This window comes from Labrus mixtus, chromosome 22 (assembly GCF_963584025.1).
Source record: "Labrus mixtus chromosome 22, fLabMix1.1, whole genome shotgun sequence".
In the NCBI taxonomy this organism is placed as follows: Eukaryota; Metazoa; Chordata; class Actinopteri; order Labriformes; family Labridae; genus Labrus; species Labrus mixtus.
In genome coordinates, this window is record NC_083633.1 from 19,035,026 (window position 1) to 19,054,732 (window position 19,707).

The window sequence follows — 19,707 nt, forward strand, 5'->3', positions numbered from 1 at the left end:
TGTGCATCTCCCCTGTGGTCCTGGTTTGTATCAGAGAGCATTCAGAGCTCCCAGAGGACTGCCTCCTTTGTCGGAGCTCGGAGGAGTTAAATCGTATATAAAACAAATTAATTGCCCCTGTTAGATCACTCAAGCACTCACCCAGGGGAACATGTGCTTATCACACACCCAGGATACACACACACACACACACACACACACACACACACACACACTCTGCTGTTAGCGTTCCTGTGCCTGCCAGCCTCGGCTCTCTGTGGAATTAGGGAGGAGGAGGAGGAGGAGGAGGAGGAGGAGGAGGAGGGAAGGTACCTCCTCTCCATCTGTTGGTCTCCTCAGAGTCCTGACTCCTGCTTTAATTACAAACACCCAATCCTTACCTATCTCCATCTGTCCCACCCAGCTCCACTGTGTCTGATAGGGAACCACCTCGTGTGGTTTTATGGGGGCCAATCCCGCACCGCTCCTTACAGTGCTGATGAGAGATTTTTTACAGCCTGACGGCCCCCGCAGCCTCGTTCAGCCCACGATCCTGTACTGTAGAGGTCACTCTGATTGGAAAACCCTTTACGGCGTACACTAACGGCTGTCACAGCAGACAGCACAGAAGGCCCCGCTCCCCCCCCCCCCCCCCCCCCGCGACCGACGTTTTACGGCCTCAAGTGTGTGCTTGTGTTGAGGTGTTTATTGCCTTGTTAGAGTGTGTGTTTAACGGGATTAGACCCGTTTACTGCGTGTTGAGATGTGAAGAAGCAGCGTCGTTGAAGGTGATGATACGTCGGCCGTACTTCTTCTATGAACTGTTTTATTGAAACATGCAGAATATATCAAGTTAAACCTTTTAAAAATAAACCTTTTGCAGTATTTTTCGGGGGGTGGGGGGGTTACAAAAGGTCATACTGAGTGAAATATAACAACTAGAATAAACTCAGGACAGACAGGAAGCTGGAATTCAACTTTTTCCTTTAGTTTTGGAAAGTTTTAAATGAGTCTGACTCGTTGGAAAAAACAGAAATGTATTCTTATAAAAATCTTTGCTTCTGAAAAGTGTGAAAAAAATCTGCATTCAGATATCGTCCCTATTCAGACCGCCGTTTCAAGCCGTGATAGTTACTCCCCTGTGATGTTTCACCTTCAATCTGAATGTTTTGTAATGGGAGGACAAAGTGATCCCCCTCTGTACCGTCTTCAGAGATAGTAACAGAGGTGATACAGCGCTGTGTGTGTGTGTGCATGTCTGACCGTGTGTGTATGTGGAGCTCCCGCTGTGCTATTAACTTCCTCACAGCGACCCTGCAGCAGCAGTTTCTAACATTAATGATGAAGTAGAAATAATAAATCTATTCACTGATGGTCTCGTTTTCTAATGTTTGTTATAAAAAGGCGTCTTTATTCTTTTCAGTCTGTTTCATTACATCTGCTAGAAACTCCTCTTACAGGAGCTTTAAATCTAATTTTGCAATCAGGAGTTCCTTAATGTTTCCTCATTAGAAAGTTTGAACTGTGATCTGATAGATCTGTTTAGTTTGTTTTGATTAAATCAGCTGCTTTATTGCATTTCCAATAAGACGAATACAAAAAGTTTGTTTCATTTAGGAAAACTCATTTACATGAAGATTTTTCAAAGATTTCCTGATGGGTTTTGAGAATCTTCTTAACATTAAAATAAATTTAATGAAAAGAGATTACAGGTATCAGTTGTGTTCAACTCCTCCATCAGTGTAAAAAAAAAGCAGCAGTATAAACCCCTCACCCCCCCCCCCCCCCCCCCCCCCCCATCCCGCCCCCTCACTGTGCCGGTATTAGCAGGTTTCTGGCTCCGTTTGTGTCGACTGTATTGAGCGTAATTGAGTGTCATTTACCTCCTCCTGTGTTCCTGTGTCGCTCCGCTCCGTCATCTGTCTCCGGGGTCGAGTGGACCTCCGGCAGCACAATAAAACTAAATTGCTTATTTGTTTTCTGCGGCTGTGTATGAGCGGCATACAGAGCCGTCAAAGCCGACAGAGGGAGGCTAACACTCTGTCATAATGTTAATTTAGCCCCTGTAGTTTGATTACAGATCCATTGTTCGGCAGATTGACTTGTTGACCTGTTGAGTCAGGGCTGTGTGCTGAGAAACAAACAGATCCTTATCTTTCTGAAGGGTTTAGTGAGAAACAAGAATCAGAGTCAGTTTTGGCAACAGGGTGAAGGAATGGAGGGAAAAGTATCAGGTTGTCTGATGATCAAATTAAAACATACCGTTTGTAGTCTGTTGAATAAAATGCATTCACAAAACTAGCTCACATAGATTTTCATGTTTCGCACCTGCTGTTTGAAATGTAGCTTTAGTGCTAATTCTGGTATTTTAACTGTACATGGATGCTATTTGATGATACTGTATGTTGATTAATGTGCACTGTCCTGATTTAATAAATACAAATAAATAAAAATGATAAAAAACAAGCAACAAAAATCAATCCTGACAAAAATTAGATAAAGAAAAAATGGAAATAAATGACTTTGTAAAAAAAACCAACAGCTCCAAAAGCAAATATAAAGAATAATAACTTCTTCAATCTCTGCATCATTATTTAAAACATGCAGTTTATTTTATTCAGCTGTGAAAATGTTAGAGCTTTAAATTGCGTTTCATTTGATTTGTCCTGATTTGATTTCAACCTCAAGAGGTTTGACCTCAGAGACAGGAAATTATTATTTAAGAAGGAAATATATAGATATGTTTGGATCATTTTATTGTTGATGTGTCATATTTGATATTTATTTTCTGGTATTGTTTTTTAATTTTTCTTTTTTATTTGATCAAATATTGAATCATTTTATTCTTTGATGCTTTGGAAAAACTGTAAAAACTTTAAACAGAAAGAAAGAAAGAAAAATGAAGTGACAGAACAAACAAAAGAAAGAAAAGAGAGATGGGAAGAGACAAAAGTCAAATAAATTGATAAAAAAATCAAAAAGAAATGAACAAGAAGAAAACATAAGAGATGAAAAGAACACAAGAAAGAAAGATAAACAGAAAGGGAAAAGGAACCGAGTGAATAGAAGGTGTGGCAGTATCGATCTGAGGCCTGATTGGTTCAAAGACTTCGGCTCTTTTAGAAGTCACTGAGGTCCAGGTGGAGCGACCTGTAACGTCCACAAACACAGCGACACCCCGAGCCGAACCGAGCCGAGCTGGTCGGGCCGGTTAGCTGGAGGACTGGAGGCTCCCAGCAGGACTAAACAAACTGCAGAGTCAGCGCTTTAGCAATGCTAATGCAGCTAAAGACCATAAACGTGTGTGTGAGTGAGTGAGTGAATGGAGCGTCCCCAGGGGGCCAACGTACCCCTGTAATCAGCCGACCCCCAGAGCACTGTGCGTGTGTGTGTGTGTGTGCCTAATAAGCTCATTCACCTCGGGGGCGGTGTGTGTTTATCAAAGACATTCTTGCGTCTCATTCATCCATCTCTAAACACTCGGACTCTTTGAGTGAAATACCAGAGAATTAACAAGTATAAAGAAAGAAATAAAAAGTACATCTTAAGTCACTAATTCTGTCTTTGATCCAGACCCTTCTTAGGTTCTGTATGAGTGTTAAAATATCCGATTTCACACCTGCACTCCTGAAAATATCTAGGTAAGTTCAGGAAGACTGCTCCGGAGATTCTCCTGACCTGGCTGTTCACACATGCTCCTCACAGCAATGAGAATAATTACCTTTATATCAATTCTATGTGTAGTCTAATGTAATTAAAACATCAACAAAAGAGCGGAGAAGAACATTATGACAAACAGACGACGTAATGCAGCCCCCCTCCTATTGGCTCGAGGTGAATTCTGCGGAGAATATCCTGCTGCGTTCTCTCACCAGCCCACTCGGACTTGCTGCAGAGAAAATACTATGGGTCTGACAGGAGAAACTTCAGGTGAAGTCCGAGTGAAACATGTGGCTGTTTGTGTTCACGCATGCAGATATCAGGAGTTTTTCAGGAGATTTCTGCAAATGCTTTTAAACTTTTTTTGTGAAGCCTTGCGGGGCCACCCCCTTCTGTAATCACTGCCTTATACTACACGCTTAAAAGCCTGATTCTTGATTTCATTTTTCAAAAAGACAATAAAGTTTGTTCCAGTTCCAGGGAGAAAGAAAGAAAGAGAGAGACCAAAGTTGTGTCCACGATTTAAAAAACGAGAAATTGAGCGAGAAATTCCCCGAAAAGGGTAAACTCATCATAAATATTAGATTATATATATGAGATAAAATGTCAGGTTTGTTAAGTTAGGACAGTGGGCTTTAAAAAGGGGGCGACTAACGGTTCTGTTCACAGAAGGAGCCGTTAAGAAAAGACTCAGTGAGGAAACAATGTGAGGAACAGTAACAGGTCTCAGGATTAGAGGAGAGGTCAGAGGTTAATGTCCCCTCTTTGTCGTTTTAAAGCCCAACACGTGGAGGAACTGTGCGTGTGTGTGTTTGTGTAGGGGTATGTGTGTGTGTGTGTGTGTGTGTGTGTGTGTGTGCGTGGTGTGACTGGACTCCCTTGTTTCCCTGGGAGCAACTAATATTGTTCCACCATAAGAAAATTAGTTTTTCTCATGTTTTAGGAGACTAAAATGAGAACATTACTAGAGACAATTTGTGCAATGTGAAAACATAGACAATAAAAGTGTACTGTACCTTTAAGAATATGGGAGTAAAAAGGTGGACATTTGAGGCCCAGTCTGTATTTTATCCATTTCAGTCAGGTAAATTGCTAATTCTGCTTCTCCAATTTAAAGTTGTCACTTTAACTTTGTTGCTTTGTTGTACCTGACTCCAACGATAAAAACAAGAAAGAAGAAAAGGAGGAGAAGGAGGAGGAATAAAAGGAATGAAAGACGTAAAAAATAAGTAGAAGAAGGAGGGTAAAGAATGTGGAGGAGAAAAAAGGGAGAAAAGGACAAGGTGATGAAGGAGGATGAGAAAAAGAAGAAGAAGTAGGCCTGATGGTAAATCAAAAAAGAAGCAGAAGAAGAGATCATCAGTGCCACTCTAATTGTGTTGAGAGAAGGAAAGGAGAAGAATAGGAAGAAGAAGAAAGAGAAGAAGAAAAAGTAGTAGAAGAAGATTAAGGAGAAGAAGAAGTAGTAGAAGAAGAGATAATCAGTGACACTCCTCTAATTGTACTTGGCAGCTTCTCCACCACACTGAGCTTCAAGTAAACGATATTTGCCGGCTGACAGATTCTCTAATTACAGGTTTTCTGAGTCCTACATGTTGTGACGCTGAACGCTGCCTGAATGATTTTAATACTCGGCTCTGTGAGTGGGGGGGGGGGGGGGGGGGGATTTTTTTTTTCATCCCAGAGTAAATGTCTTCCTTCTTTTTTTTTAGACGGAAAAAAGCGAGCAGTGACTCCTCCATCGTTTTTAAAAGAGCATGCGATTGATATGCCGGGGTGATACGTCGGCTGCATGTTTTTTCTTGAACGCACACACACAAAGTTGGCGCGGCAAGCGGCTCTTCCAGTTTTGATTTGTGAGCTCGCACTCTGTTATTGTTTTGATGTCTCGCTCTCCATGGTTTTATTAACACCTCATTACATTTGATTTCTTGTCTTGTTTGCTTTCTTGATTGTTTTTCTTTTAGCACCTTTAGGCTTTTGTGACTGTTTTGCGAGTGTGTTTTTCGACTTTTCATCCTCATGTGACATGTAAAGTAAAGTGCGACCAAATACATGTTCTACACTGTAAAAAAAAAAACCGGTAGGGTTTAGTTTCACAGACTGCTGTAACATTTGTAATGCAAGTTTGGATGATGTTTCCAGGATGTAAACTGTTGGACATATGGAAGACAATCGAGTGCCACAGGAACGAGTCCTAAAACCCTGAAGTGAGTTAGCATTTGAGCGCCATGGGGTCTAACGTCTAAAAGTCAACGGGGATTTTGAATGTGTTTGTGGTTAGACTCCTGAAATAAGGTCTGTGGTTAACACAAGCTGAAGAGATGTTGGTGTTTTGTTAGACCACATAAACTACATTAGGTAAAACCTCCACTTGTGAAGTTTGAAGTTTTTACTCGTCTTTAAAAAGGCGGTTGCTAACAAGCGGCTAAATGTGACTACAGCGGTTGTCGGGGACATTAAACGTCATCACGCCGGACACAGAGGGCGGGAACTCTCTCACTAGTCGGAGATGTCTCCTGTAGGTTTAATCTTTAGGTTCAGGTGAATATTATGTTAGTGAACTATTTATTAAGCTACGTGGATTAGTTTATCGGAGATCGTCTTGAAGCGTAACGCTAGTGACGTCGCAATCATCCGACCGTGGTGTAGTTAGCTTGTAGCATAACGTTAGCTTTTTACTTCTGTCGGCCGCATTAACGCTTCAAACATCATAAAAATGGCGTTCATCTGTGAAGATTATCCTGCTGAACAAAACGCCTACGCTTCAGAAACGTGCGTTTAACACAGAGATTATTTTCTGCAATGATCCAAAATCCACTGAAAACATCCCATAGGAGGATTCTGGTTAGACCCCCATGGAGATGATACTTCCGGGTTGGCCTACAAAAATACGTCACATGGTTTGTTCTCTATATGAGAGAAAAAGATGCCAAAAAAAGCAACATTGGAAAGAAAGAAGAGAAGAAGAGAAGACGGTTGAAGTCTCACTCCAGGCTGTACATTTAATAGTAATGGCTGACGCATTCAGTATATTACAACATTTACGATCAAATATTCCTTTTTCTTCTGACAACATACAGTTTCTCTGTAGTCGTCCCGAGTGTTGTCCTATCATGACCCCTAGCTTGTGTTAATCTCTCGTCTCCCTGGCAGCACCAGCCTTTGATAATGACTCTGAGAAACCCAGATCAAATGCAAAAACTCTCCAAACAAACAAGCTTTCCCATGAACCCAAGCAGGCAACACATCCCTCCAGGAGCTCCACGCTTCCCTTCCCTTCCTCGTCATCCATCAGACCTCCAGCAGAAAACAAAAACCAAGTAGCCCCTAAGAGCTTCCAACTTCCTTCCTCTTCCCTCCTCCTCCATCTCTGTGTAATGAGCGTGATTATCAATCCAAACAATACTTAACAATAATTGCAGCATTAAAGGGTGGCCATCTCCCGGGCACTTCCCCGTCTGCGGGGGGGTGACTGACATGCGAGCGGCTTCCTGCTTCCTTTTTCCGAGTGAGTGGGCGTACAGGAAAGGGCGGGGCCTTCTGTGACTAATCACTGCGGCCCGCTAGGAGCTAATGGGCTAACGAGGTTTAGTAATGTACCATGACATAATGAGATTTTGTCACTCTATAATTATACGTTGTGAAAGCTTTAGAGGCTTGATGGGTTTAATATAGGGGGGGGGGGGGGTGGGGGGCAGGGCTGCAGAGAGACGCCTTATCAGTTGGTGTTGCTTTCAGGGACTTCTGAGTGTGTTTATTTCAAAATGTTCCTTGAATGCGATGATTGTGTTTCAGACTTAAGAGTGCATCAGCTTGATCTCTTTGAATCTGACGATGGATTATGTGGAAATATTGATTGATTTAAAGTCTTTGGTTAAGTGGAAGTCAGTCTGGTTTCAGTTTTAAAGGATTGCAAAGACTTCTGAGTAGTCACACCCACAGCTAAATGAATGAACCTTCTTTAAAGTGGAAGGTCCAAAAACAGCGGCAAGTGTTGGAAGGAACTCCCCTTCGTTGGGGAAATATCTGGTCATCAGTCACTGTCGGGGACGTCTGCGATCTTAGATTGTTCTCGGACTTCATCACTTCATCTAGCTGGCTGCTTCTGCCTTCTGATGATCCTCAAATGCTAACAGTAGCAGACTCAGTTCTAGCATAACATTCAGCAAGCTTCACTGGAAGGTTGTTTTTATTTCCAAAAGCCTCAGAAATGTTTGATTCTTCTTCTTTGCATGTATTCATTTAGTAGTAATCATTTATTTCGGTTACAAGAAAAAACAAAAGCATTTTGACCGAAAAGGTGTAGGCTGAAGCTTTAGCTTATTATACCTACCCTTGTTACAAATCTTATTATTTATTTATTTATTTGTTAGGGACAGTGCATATTAATGAACAGCTGTAACAATTACAGCTGTAAAAATGCCAGATTATAGCAGAAGTGCTAGTTTCCATCTGTTGTCCCTAGGCAGGTAAGACAAATTACAAATAAAATACAAAGGCACAAGTGACACAAGACAATAATAGAGGTTAAAGGTTAAAAGTGGTCACAGACTTGGTTTTCTTATTATTTAAGACACGACTAGTTTGGTTACAAAAATCAAAACATATCAGAACAAAATTTGTTCCAAGAATTTCTTTCAAAACAAAACAAATGAAACAAACAAAAAGCAAAACAGAAGTCACACTCACAAAAAGTCATTTCTATGCTTCTTAAACTCTGTCCAACACACACAATTAACTTAATTCAAAACACATGACGTCAAAGTCCAGCACCAGAATGTTTTTGAGATAATAACCCTTGGCCGCTACCGTCATTAGCGTGGTTACTTTACACCAATCAGATGCCTTCAAATGTCTTCACATCATGACACTGTTGAGTCAATGAAGCCAGACTGAGAAAGAAGCAACTCAGGAACAGAAACACAAATGAAAGAATGAAACACAGGATCTGGCGTTACAGGTTTCATGGATTTTTTTTTAACCTGTAACGCACAGCAGGTGTTGGATCATGGCTGGAGGCGATGTTGGTGTTGGTGTGTTTGTGGGTCTTTGAGGGGGATTGGATTCTGTAAATTGAAATCAATATGCAACTTGTGATTTTTTGTGACTCAAACACCACTTCAGACTTCTTAATTAAACGGAAAAATCCAGTAAAGTGTCTTTGGCATATGAGTAAACCAGTTTGGCCATTTCACACCATCACCCCCACCTGCACACCCGCAAACGGGCTAAAGTTAACCCGGCTCATCATCAGCTATTCTTACCCTGAGAACCAAAACAAAAGGAGCTCGCCACCGTCGCGCACACAGAGCTTTCTCACACTTTCTGACATGTTTACACTCCAAACAGAGCTGCTGAGAATGAGACTCGTCAGCAGCCTTCCCCCAAATGAGCTGAGCTGTCACACACACACACACACACACACACACACACACACACACACACACACACACACACACACACACACACACACACACACACACACACACACACACACACACACACACACACACACACACACACACACACACACACACACACACACACACACACACACACACTAAAAAAACGAACATGTTTTTCCATCTATTACCCCACTGGGCCTCAGTGTGTGCGTGTGTGTGTGTGTGTGTGTGTGTGTGTGTGTGTGTGAACACGTCGTGCATGTGTCCTTGTCTGTAACCGTCTGTCTTAGGGTCACTGTGTTGATTATCACAAACCAGTCTGTAAACTACTCTGTCATGATATCATGGCGAGGCTATGGGGACATTAATCACTCACTTGGACCAGAATCAAGGAAGTGGTGACACGGCGTTTGAGCTTTTCAAAGAATGCAGAAGTAACTGCAGGAACTACATACAAGAAACAAGATACGAGGTAGATATGCATTCAGATTGTTGTTTTGGCTGAACACCAGGCACGTTCATTGGTTTCATGCACTTTAGTCGACTTGACATTTGACATTTGTAGACTCATGCTAAGGGAATAGTTATAGTGAATGTACTAGAAAAACGCTTTAGGCTCTTTAGAAATATGTCACAATACTTCCTGAAATGCACTTTCAAAATGTAAGTCAACCAACCAACCAACAAACCAACCAACCAAACAAACAACCAACCAAACAACCAAACAACCAACCAAACAAACCAACCAACCAAACAACCAACAAACCAACCAACCAAACAACCAAACAAACAACCAAACAAACAACCAAACAAACAACCAACCAACAAACCAACCAACCAAACAACCAACCAACCAAACAACCAAACAACCAACCAAACAAACAACCAACCAACAAACCAACCAACCAAACAACCAACCAACCAAACAACCAAACAACCAACCAAACAAACAACCAACCAACAAACCAACCAACCAAACAACCAACAAACCAACCAAACAAACAACCAAACAAACAACCAACAAACCAAACAACCAAACAAACAACCAAACAACCAACAAACCAACCAAACAACCAAACAACCAACAAACCAACCAACCAAACAAACAACCAAACAACCAACCAAATGTTATACCTGTCCTTCATTGTTTAGGTAAATTAGCCTAATTCTTTCAACAAACAAACCATTGGAATATGTTAAATATTCATCGGCATAGAAAGCTAACAATTGCCTGTTTAAGTCATGAAGTGACAATTAAAAACTGAGCTGAAACTCTGAAAGGGGGCACCGTCATAAAGACTTTCAAAAGTACAAATTCTAAAGTGTTCGACTTTCCCTTTCTTTGTCTCCACAGAGGCAGGTTTTGTTTCCGTGTGGCTGCAGGTTACAGCCGATCCACCTGCTCCCACATTCTTGTCTCTATTCAAAACAACCTGTCTGCATTCTGGCTCCTCGGCGGACTGCTCAGAGTATCACATCACATCTGATTACTGACTAATCTTGTTGCTCTTGGTCGGGGTTTCCTCATTCGATCTGCACGGAGATAAAGCGGGAGAGTTGATACGGCATCATGCTAGTAGTGTAACTCTAGTCCCCCATTTACCCATGATGCAGTGTGTCATACAGTAGGCCCAACCCATTACCTAAACACCCCCCCCCCCCCCTTTTCTGTCCTCATTACCTGTGCTGGTTTGTATGGTTCAGTTGCGACTTGTTGAACAGCCGTTCAGGAAGATATGTCATCACAACAGCGTTACAAATGACTCTCCGATCCAGGAAACAACGCTGTGCTAACATAATAAGTTGTTAACTAAAGGCGGATTCTGTGGAAGTTGTCCTACAGGAAGAAACTTGATCAACACATCAGAGTTGATTCTATGATTACCTTTCTGTGTGTTTTCCCCAGAATCTGCCACTGTTTGCACTTCCCTCAGAGTGACTGAAAGGTACACAGTGACACATGCCAAAATACGCAGCGCGGCCGGGGCTGGTGTTGGAGGAGCCTTGTTTGATCACCTAATCCTGTAATTAGTCGGTTGTGATAGTTGTCTGGGGGATGCTTGATTGCAATCACAATAGTGTGCCTGCTGTGCTGTCGCCGCATAGCTTTGTGGTGATGCAAGCGGAGGAAAGGCCCAGCTCTGAAAGCTTTGCTGCCCCGCCATGTGAAGACGGAGTTTCTTTTTCTGCTACGTCTGCCGTTCGCCTCCATCAGAGCTCTTAGGGGACCAAAATTCACAACAGCTCTTTAACTTAGTAAATGAGCGTCTTTGTATTCATAATTCACAATAATTGTTGTAATGTTGGGGAGGAAAAGGACAGGAAGCCTACTTTTGTTCCATGTTTGCAAATTTAAAGGCTTTATGTGCGATTTTTTTTGATCCAGCAGATGTCGCCCTTGAGCACCAGCATGAAACCAAAACAACTCGCGCTGCATTGTTGTGTTAGCATGCTAATGCTAGCGATCTTTATTCTGCTGGTATCTTCACACTGCATGTAAATTTACCTGAAATGAGCGTGATCTAGAAACACAGTTAAGCAGTGAGTACAGTATGTTATTCTTCTTTTCTCTAGTCCCTCAATTAAACAACTTTTATACACGAGGGGAGGAGTCAGCCGGCCGTCCGGGCGATGTAAACAAAGTGAAGATAGGACTCTGAAAACTCTGAAAACATCACAGACAGTGGGACTCGGGTGTTACACCCATTGTAGACAGTCATGACTCACAGAGTTATTTTCAGAGGAGATACTTGATTTATATTACATATAAAGCCTTTAATGAATGCGGGGAATCCACCAATCCAAATTTAGTTCTTTCACTCCTTCACTATTCAACAGCAACTGGAAAGACCGCACTGACAGTACAAGACATTACAGTGTGATACCATACATAGATATGATACAAGTATGCTTTGCCTCTGGTCACTTCCTGTCAGCACCTGTGTGTCTGATTGGACTGAAAGCTGTTTGTCTGCACTTACTGATGCTGCTTCCTCCTCTCTAGATCCTCGCTTGTGTTCTACTTCCTCTCTGATGAACATCACTCTGGATAAAAGCAGCTGCCTCATGAACAGTAGGATTGTAGAATTGTATATCAAGACACTCAGGGTAAAATTTGCTTTCCCCATTGGCAGACATTTGTACCTATTACAAACAATGCAGGCCAGAAAAAAAAGAGTTGTATCTGGACTCCACAAGTGAATGTGGCTGACAAAAAGTGTAACTTGCTGAGTTTTTACAGTGCGTTGATGTTTGTGGAGTCACTGAGATGTCAATCAAAACGCGACTGCTGAATTGAGCGGTTTGTATTTTTACAAATGTTATTTTCTCTCAGATTTATTCGGATGCTTGAAAAAGGCTCTGAACTTTGATACCATATACTCTTATTATTTCCAGTCAATCGCCACAGGTTTAAAGTGACACATAGAGTGGTGGTTGGGTGTGTGTGTTGGGGGTTTATTCACACCTGCTCAGCTCTGGTTGGCCACTGCTTCCTCTTCACAGCACATACTGGGTGTACTTTTTTTTTTTTTTTTTTTACTACAGTTTGGAGCGAGCTGTTAGCAGCCGAGAGAATTTTTCACCATGACAGGAGTGAGAAACTGACTTTATATATTTTTTTTGGGGGGGGGGTGTCAGGAGTCTTTTAAAATGCTGCCTGCTGAAACTGGAGCAACAATAAACTCGAGTAAAAATGTGTGAAATGGAATATTTTGTGTGTTGTGTGGCACATCTGTGTGTGTGTGTGTGTGTGTGTGTGTGTGTGTGTGTCGCGTGGGTTGCCGGCAAAAAAAATAAAGTGGAGCAGTTTGAATGCTCTGTATCCTTGAGTGTGGAAGTGTGCGTATGTGTGAAAGTAAATATGCGTAGGTGAGAATATCAACCTCCCAACCACACCTATTTTTAGAGCTATGTCAGCTTAAACCGAAAAAAAAAGGAGTGAATACACCACTTCCAGTTTGCAATCTGCCAGGCTACACACAATTTTTTCCAAAACACCCAAACACACCACAGCATTACCTTCAATATAGATATGAAGCAGGAGTGTGTTTATGAAAACGGGGATGTGGTTTATTGTCTAGTGGAGGAAAAGTAGTAGTAGTGGAATGACATCCTAAATAATTATTTTATCCCAAATTGACTCTCAGAGAGATTAACGTGAAGCGTTCTCTGTTTCAGGTCGGTTTTTTTTATGCCCTCATTTCCTGACACTTTCTACCTCCTCGTAACCTTCACCCACTCCGACCCTTCATGCCTTCTTCTTCTCAGTACAGTAGCAGACACCCTGAGCCACTTCAAGGAGTGTGACAGCGGCTTTAAAAGAAAAAAGAAGACGACAAGATGCCTCCCTTCAAACCCCCCCCCCCCCCCCCCCCCGAGTGTCAAACCAGATCTCTCTCTCTCATTCGCAGGAAGTTGTGGTTTGAGATTGCACCATCGTCAAACTACTACGAATTAATCGTAACAGGTTCTTGGCAGAGCACTTCATTAAAAAAAGAAAAAGAAACCCAACACTCTTCAGTATCTCCACTGTTAACTTAATAACCTGTCAGTGTGGAGATCTTTTCCTCATTTTCAACTCTTTGTTCATTCATTCTTTTTAAAAGAAAGAATTCTTTGTTTCATAGATTTGCTTCAGCGCCAACAAAATAAAACTTTTCCAACCTTTTCAGCATGTGAATTTATTTTTTTAATGGTGTAATTTGTGATCATTATTCTGTTTATCAGTTGTACAACCAAAGTGTTATAATAAACTGGACACTCTGAAAAGATCGAATATCGAACCTGAAGGGGGGGGGAGGGTTGGGGTTGGAGGAGCAGATCAGGCATTTATGAAGTTGTATATTTGTACACTTTAACTGACTCAGGCCCTGGGCTGTTAAGATTAAAATCAATAAAAACAATGATCACAAAGAGGTGCTGTATTATTTCAATGATTGATGTTTTAGGATTCAAATTTGAGGTCATCTTACCCGGCGTTTTCTGTAGAAAACAATTACAACTGAAGATATTCACTCTCATGCATTAAACCAAATATTGGCCTATGAAGATGGTTATCTTAGCTTAGCACAAACAGCGCTGGGTAAACAGATAATCTGGCGCTGATGGCCAAAGAAAGCAGGAAGCAAAATCCACCCAGAAATCCCCCAACAAGTCGCTGCAATCCCAAAACCTGAAATTCATTGTTTTACAAATCTCTCAAGAAAGACACATCTTGTTTACTGTTGAGTGAATTATCAAGCTTTGAAAAAGAGGAACTCTGAATCAGATAGAAGTCGACAGTTAAAATTCAAGTGAAGCAGACAGAGAGAGGGAGACAGAAGGGGAGAAGAGGTGAGCTTCACAGAAATTAAACTAATATCACTCTGCCTGTAGTGGCTGATATTTCATTTACCAGCGGCGACTGAGGACTGTGACCCCCTCCACCCCCCCTTACATCCCCGCCACCACCACCACCACCTCAGCCGTTATATCTGTCAGTGGCTGGCCCTGCCGCTCCCCTGCAGGTGATAACAGATTAAACCTATTCCATTTCATGCCTCAGGCTCCCAAATACAATCCATGTGGGGCTCCTCCAGGCCCCGCGGCTCCCCTGTAACCCCCCACCCCCACCCCGCTTCGGGCCCCCCCGCCCTGGGTAGAAAGCTGGCAGCGGCCGCCCCAGTCCACTGGGCTAAGCCGCCCGAGATGGAGGCCTGCAAGATTACAGGCCATCTGAGGAAATTACTGTGTGTGTGTGTGTGTGTGTGTGTGTGTGTGTCCCTGCATGTGTATGTGACAGTTTGTGTATGTGTGTATAATAGGGTTATGTCAGCTTAGATGGTCCATGTGCTGTATTTAACACCGTATTGCCTTCTCCTTTTTCACTTATTAAAGTTGAGAAAGTATCTCCGAAGCATAATTGCGACTGAGTACACAAGCTGATTGTGAAGCACTTTGCCTCCTCACTTCAATAAGTGAATCAATCCCCGCTCCACCGCTGTGTCAATGTCTTACTCCTCAGAGTCAGGAAGTGTCCACAGGATGCCGCAGAGGTGCTTCTCCCCGGCTGCATTCCTGCACTCCAACCAGGAGCGGTGTCAGAGGAGGAAATGAGAGAAACCGAACCCCACACAGCTTCCCTAAAAAGTGCGGCTTCCTGGACTCAGGAAATGGAACGCCCCCCCCTGCTGTTTTAAAGCCTTAAGTGACCAGACCTCTGTGCTGCTGTGAGCCCACACTCGGACTCACATCAACACATTACAACTCAACAATTCAGCTCGTCTCCTTTAAATGCAAAGTACTCCATCCTCCATCTTTACCCGGGTCAGGTTGTGGATGTAAATTTGTCATGGAGTAGGTGTTGATGATGGCGACAGATAAGCGACTAAACAGCTTCAACCCGCTGCCAAGCCGTCACTCACATTAATTAGAGAGGCGGGACCGAGTGCAGATGTTTTAAATCGTGGGAAATCTTGACAGCGACTTGGTGTGTAAATGAAACAGTGACGGCTTTACAGTGTCGTTTGTGACAACAACAGTCAGAGCACAAAGATGTGTTTGACGCTTTACCACCAGCCACAATCAGGAGGGTGATATCCTGTTTTTAGGGTGATGTCTCAACACGTTACCTTAAGGAAAAGCTTTAATAACTTGGTTTGTTCTTAACTTTTTACTGCCATCATCCCGGCAGCAGTGCAAAAAAGTCAAAACTTAGCTGGAGCATGTGTTTGATTTCTTGTCATAAATATCCCATTACACTTTAGATAAGCTTTATTTACCTGACAAGTCCAAACAAACATCTTATTTCAACATAGTAGACGGAAAAATGTGGCCTTTATTTCTTGTAATTGATCAAAAATAAATATCTGACAATGCAGCCAACATGTGACCTGTTAAGTTTCTTGACCTGAGAAATAGACCGACTATAATTCTGGTTCTGACTAGCGCAGGTATTCGACTAAACATGTCCACTTTTTGTTTCACTTTTTACTGCCATCATCCCGGCAGCAGTGCCAAAAAACTCAAATCTAAGCTGGAGCATGTGTTTGATTTCTTGTCGTAAATATCTTGTTACACTTATTTCAACAATTTGGCTGGAAAAATGTGGCCTTTATTTCTTGTAATTAGTCAAAAAAGAAATATCTGCCAATGCAGCCAACATATTAGCACCAATAAAACAAGTCAAATTCCTTGTATGTGTAAATGTACTTGGCAATAAACCCCGATTCTGATTCTGATTCTGATTCTGATATGACCTGTCAAGTTTCTTGACCCGAGAAATAGACTGACTAGTTTTTTGGGCCCTACTAGTGAAGTTATTCGACTAAACATGTCCACTTTTTGTTTCACTTTGTGAACCCTTGGCTTAGCACTTTAACTGTGTGCAACTTTATTTTATTCAGATTTCAAAGCAAACTGTCTCCACACACCTCTTTAAACTTTTGTAGGTATGAAGCTGAAACTTGCAAAAGAGTTGCAGTTAAAACAGAATCAAACCGTCTTGAGCGAAGGCGTCTCCTTGTCCTCTACCCCACTCCCTCTTTTCCTGCGAAAGAGTTACACAATACAAAGCTGGAGTAAAACCTGCTCTGTGCTTCTCAACAGCCAAATATAAATTCCTCCAATGACCCCTTAAGCGCCGCAGATTACCTTATGAAATGAGAAACGGCGATTAAGGCTATATTTACAACTTACTTAGCTCGTACTTAGAATCAGCATCCCAAAAGAGAAATATAAAAATATAGATTTATTCCCTTCTTAGGTAGCAGAGGCAGGATCATCTGTGATTATACCTTATATTCCTTTTTTTTTTTTTTAAAGCAGGGATATCGTAGAAAATGTGCTTCTTCTTTTTTTTTTTTAGAAGGAAGAAAAAGTTCAGGCGTAGTTTAGGGCTAACATTTTCTCACAATATCCCGGGAGGAAGTATCTCAATTTTTAAAGGGAATATGGAGTTTAAAAAAAAAAAAAGAAAAAAGCAGCGAGAGGAGTGAAGAAGAAGAAGAAGTGTTGCGGCTTAGTGAAAACTCTTCAGACGCACATGCAAGAAGCAAAACACTCATATTTCTGAGAGGCCCGGGCATTGATGTGGGATTGTGATGTGTAACTGGTGTAGCCGATTCATAAGAGAGCGTAGAGAGAGAACGGTAATAAAAAAATAAAAAAAAGTGAGAGAGAGAAGATTGAGGAAGAAGAAATCAAGAAATAGAGATGTGTGTATTTATACTGTATCTCCGCTCTGCACATTGGAGTGTGTTTGTGAGTGTGATTTCTCTCATGTATCGCTCGCACGGAGAGGAGCTGGCTGATGATAAACAGGATTAGCGGATTATTAGAGGGGGGGGGAGGGGTGAGGTGTGTGTCTGTGTGTGTGTGCACAAAAGTGTGTAACACCAAAAATGTTTGTTTGTTTGTAGCCGCTATTTTCTCCCCCGGTCACACCCACACTCAACTTCCCTGAGTATCAATGTGTCTGACAATCCTTAAAAATAGGCGTCCAATCAATGCTTGACCTGCTTCTGCATCACATCGCAGCTTTCATATCGAGTATCTGTGTCGAGAAGTCGCATGCTCTAGGGGGGGGAGGAATCCCGGCCGCCCGCCGCACGCGCTCTGAATACCCCATGAAAGAGAAAATGAAGTCATTAGTTCGACCTCCCCTCCTGCTTCACTTTCATACCTCACAAAGTCGCCACTGATGTGTCAGACAGTTAAAAATTTGCATGAAGTTAACAGATAGAGGAGGAGAGGTGTGGGGGTGGGGGGGGAGAGAGAGAGCAAGGATCTATTCATTACCAGGTAATGGAGGGGTGATGAAAGGCAAAGTGTGAAATGGCAGATAGAGATTTTGACCGTGCATATTTAAAAAAGAGGAAGAAAGAGAAGGCCAGAGGGAGACCGGCAGGCTATCAAAGACAGTCTGATAGGTGTCTCTGTAATCAAAGCCATATCTGTTAACCAAAAAAAAGTCTCACTGTGAGGTAACATATGTATGGGCGGGTCGAACAGAGGCGGTGGAAAGTTAAAGGTATGTGTTAAAAATATGACGTTTCAGGATGTAGAGGGCTGCTGACAGTCCTTAGATAATGATGTTATGCTTATAATAAAAGTGACACATGGAATTATCTTGTTTTAAATTCTGTCATCTACTCTATGGATTGGGCCAAAAAGAAGCATTTTTTAAAGGTTTGTTTTGGGTCTTTTTGGGACTTCATTCTGAGATAGGATAGAGGATAGATTCATAACACAGAGAGAGAGAGTGAGTGAGAGAGAGAGAGAGAGAGAGAGAGAGAGAGAGAGAGAGTTGAGGCTGACATGCAGGGAAGGAGCCACAGGTCGGATTCAAACCTGGGCCGCCCACCTGGAGGACCACAGCCTCCGTATGAGGGGTGTGCACTAACCACTATGGATACTGTGTTTTCAAAGTTAGTGCATAAACATTAATCCGCTGATTTGACCTTAAAGTCTTTATATGTGATGTTTCACACTTAAATATAGAAATCAAGTATATCCTCTGAAAATAACTCTGTGAGTCATGACTGTCTACAATGGGTGTAACACCCGAGTCCCACTGTCTGTGATGTTTTCAGAGTCCTATCTTCAGTTTGTTTACATCGCCCGGACGGCCGGCTGACTCCTCCCCTCGTGTATAAAAGTTGTTTAATTGAGGGACTAGAGAAAAGAAGAATAACATACTGTACTCACTGCTTAACTGTGTTTCTAGATCACGCTCATTTCAGGTAAATTTACATGCAGTGTGAAGATACGAGCATAATAAAGATCGCTAGCATTAGCATGCTAACACAACAATGCAGCGCAAGTTGTTTTGGTTTCATGCTGGAGCTCAAGGGCGACATCTGCTGGATCAAAAAAAACGCATATAAAGCCTTTAAAAGAGAATGCTGCAGCCAATGACCTGGCTGCAGGCTGTTGCAATCTACAGGGGAAATGCACTTTTGGACATTTAAACCCCAAAATATTTCAAATGACAGCCTCAAAGAATACTGGAATTCAAATTTAATCCAAAACTATGACTATTAGATCACAGAATATGCACTATAATTCACTATAAACATATATTATAACAGAGTGTTACTCATCCACTGTTGGAAATAAAGAGTGTGTGCACAAATATTGACAGTCCGCCTACAAGAACACGAACACACACACACACACACACACACACACACACACACACACACACACTCCCATATGGGAAACCAGACTTTCAGTTGGTGGTCTTTCCTGTCTGTGCAGCACAGGTGTGTGTGTGGGTGTGTGTGTGTGTGTGTGTCTTCAAGGCAGCGCTTAATTAGACCACAAACCGACAACCGTGTGTGTGTTTCCAAACACTAGAAAATAAGTACATTTCCTCTTAATTCTCATCCCAACACTTTGCTGTTCAATACGAGCTTGTAAGTCTTTTCACCAACATGCGGCGGAGCAACAATCGACACATATCTGCGCAGTGCGGGGCCCCCCTCTCTCGCCTCTTACCGAGCATCCTGTTCACAAACACCTCGAGAGCAAAGTTATTCTGTGCTTCTCGGAGGCCTCGCTCGCACAAAGGAAGAATTAGGGAACTTATTTGTGTTGTAGCGTGCACTCACTTCTACAAAGGGGGAATTAGGAAGTTATTTGTGTAGCTCATGTTCACTTTTTAAGAGAGCAAGCCATC

At 42.2% G+C, this 19,707-nt stretch overlaps 1 protein-coding gene across 1 annotated transcript in view; it reads right to left on the bottom strand.

The window, feature by feature from the left end:
* Positions 1-19,365, bottom strand: part of kin (Kin17 DNA and RNA binding protein) — a 143,191-nt gene extending 123,826 nt beyond the window's left edge. Inside the window, exon 1 of the mRNA XM_061030498.1 lies at positions 19,355-19,365. The gene's annotated coding sequence lies outside the window, so the exon portion shown is untranslated. The remainder of the gene's footprint in view (positions 1-19,354) is intronic.
* Positions 19,366-19,707: the final 342 nt, after the last annotated feature.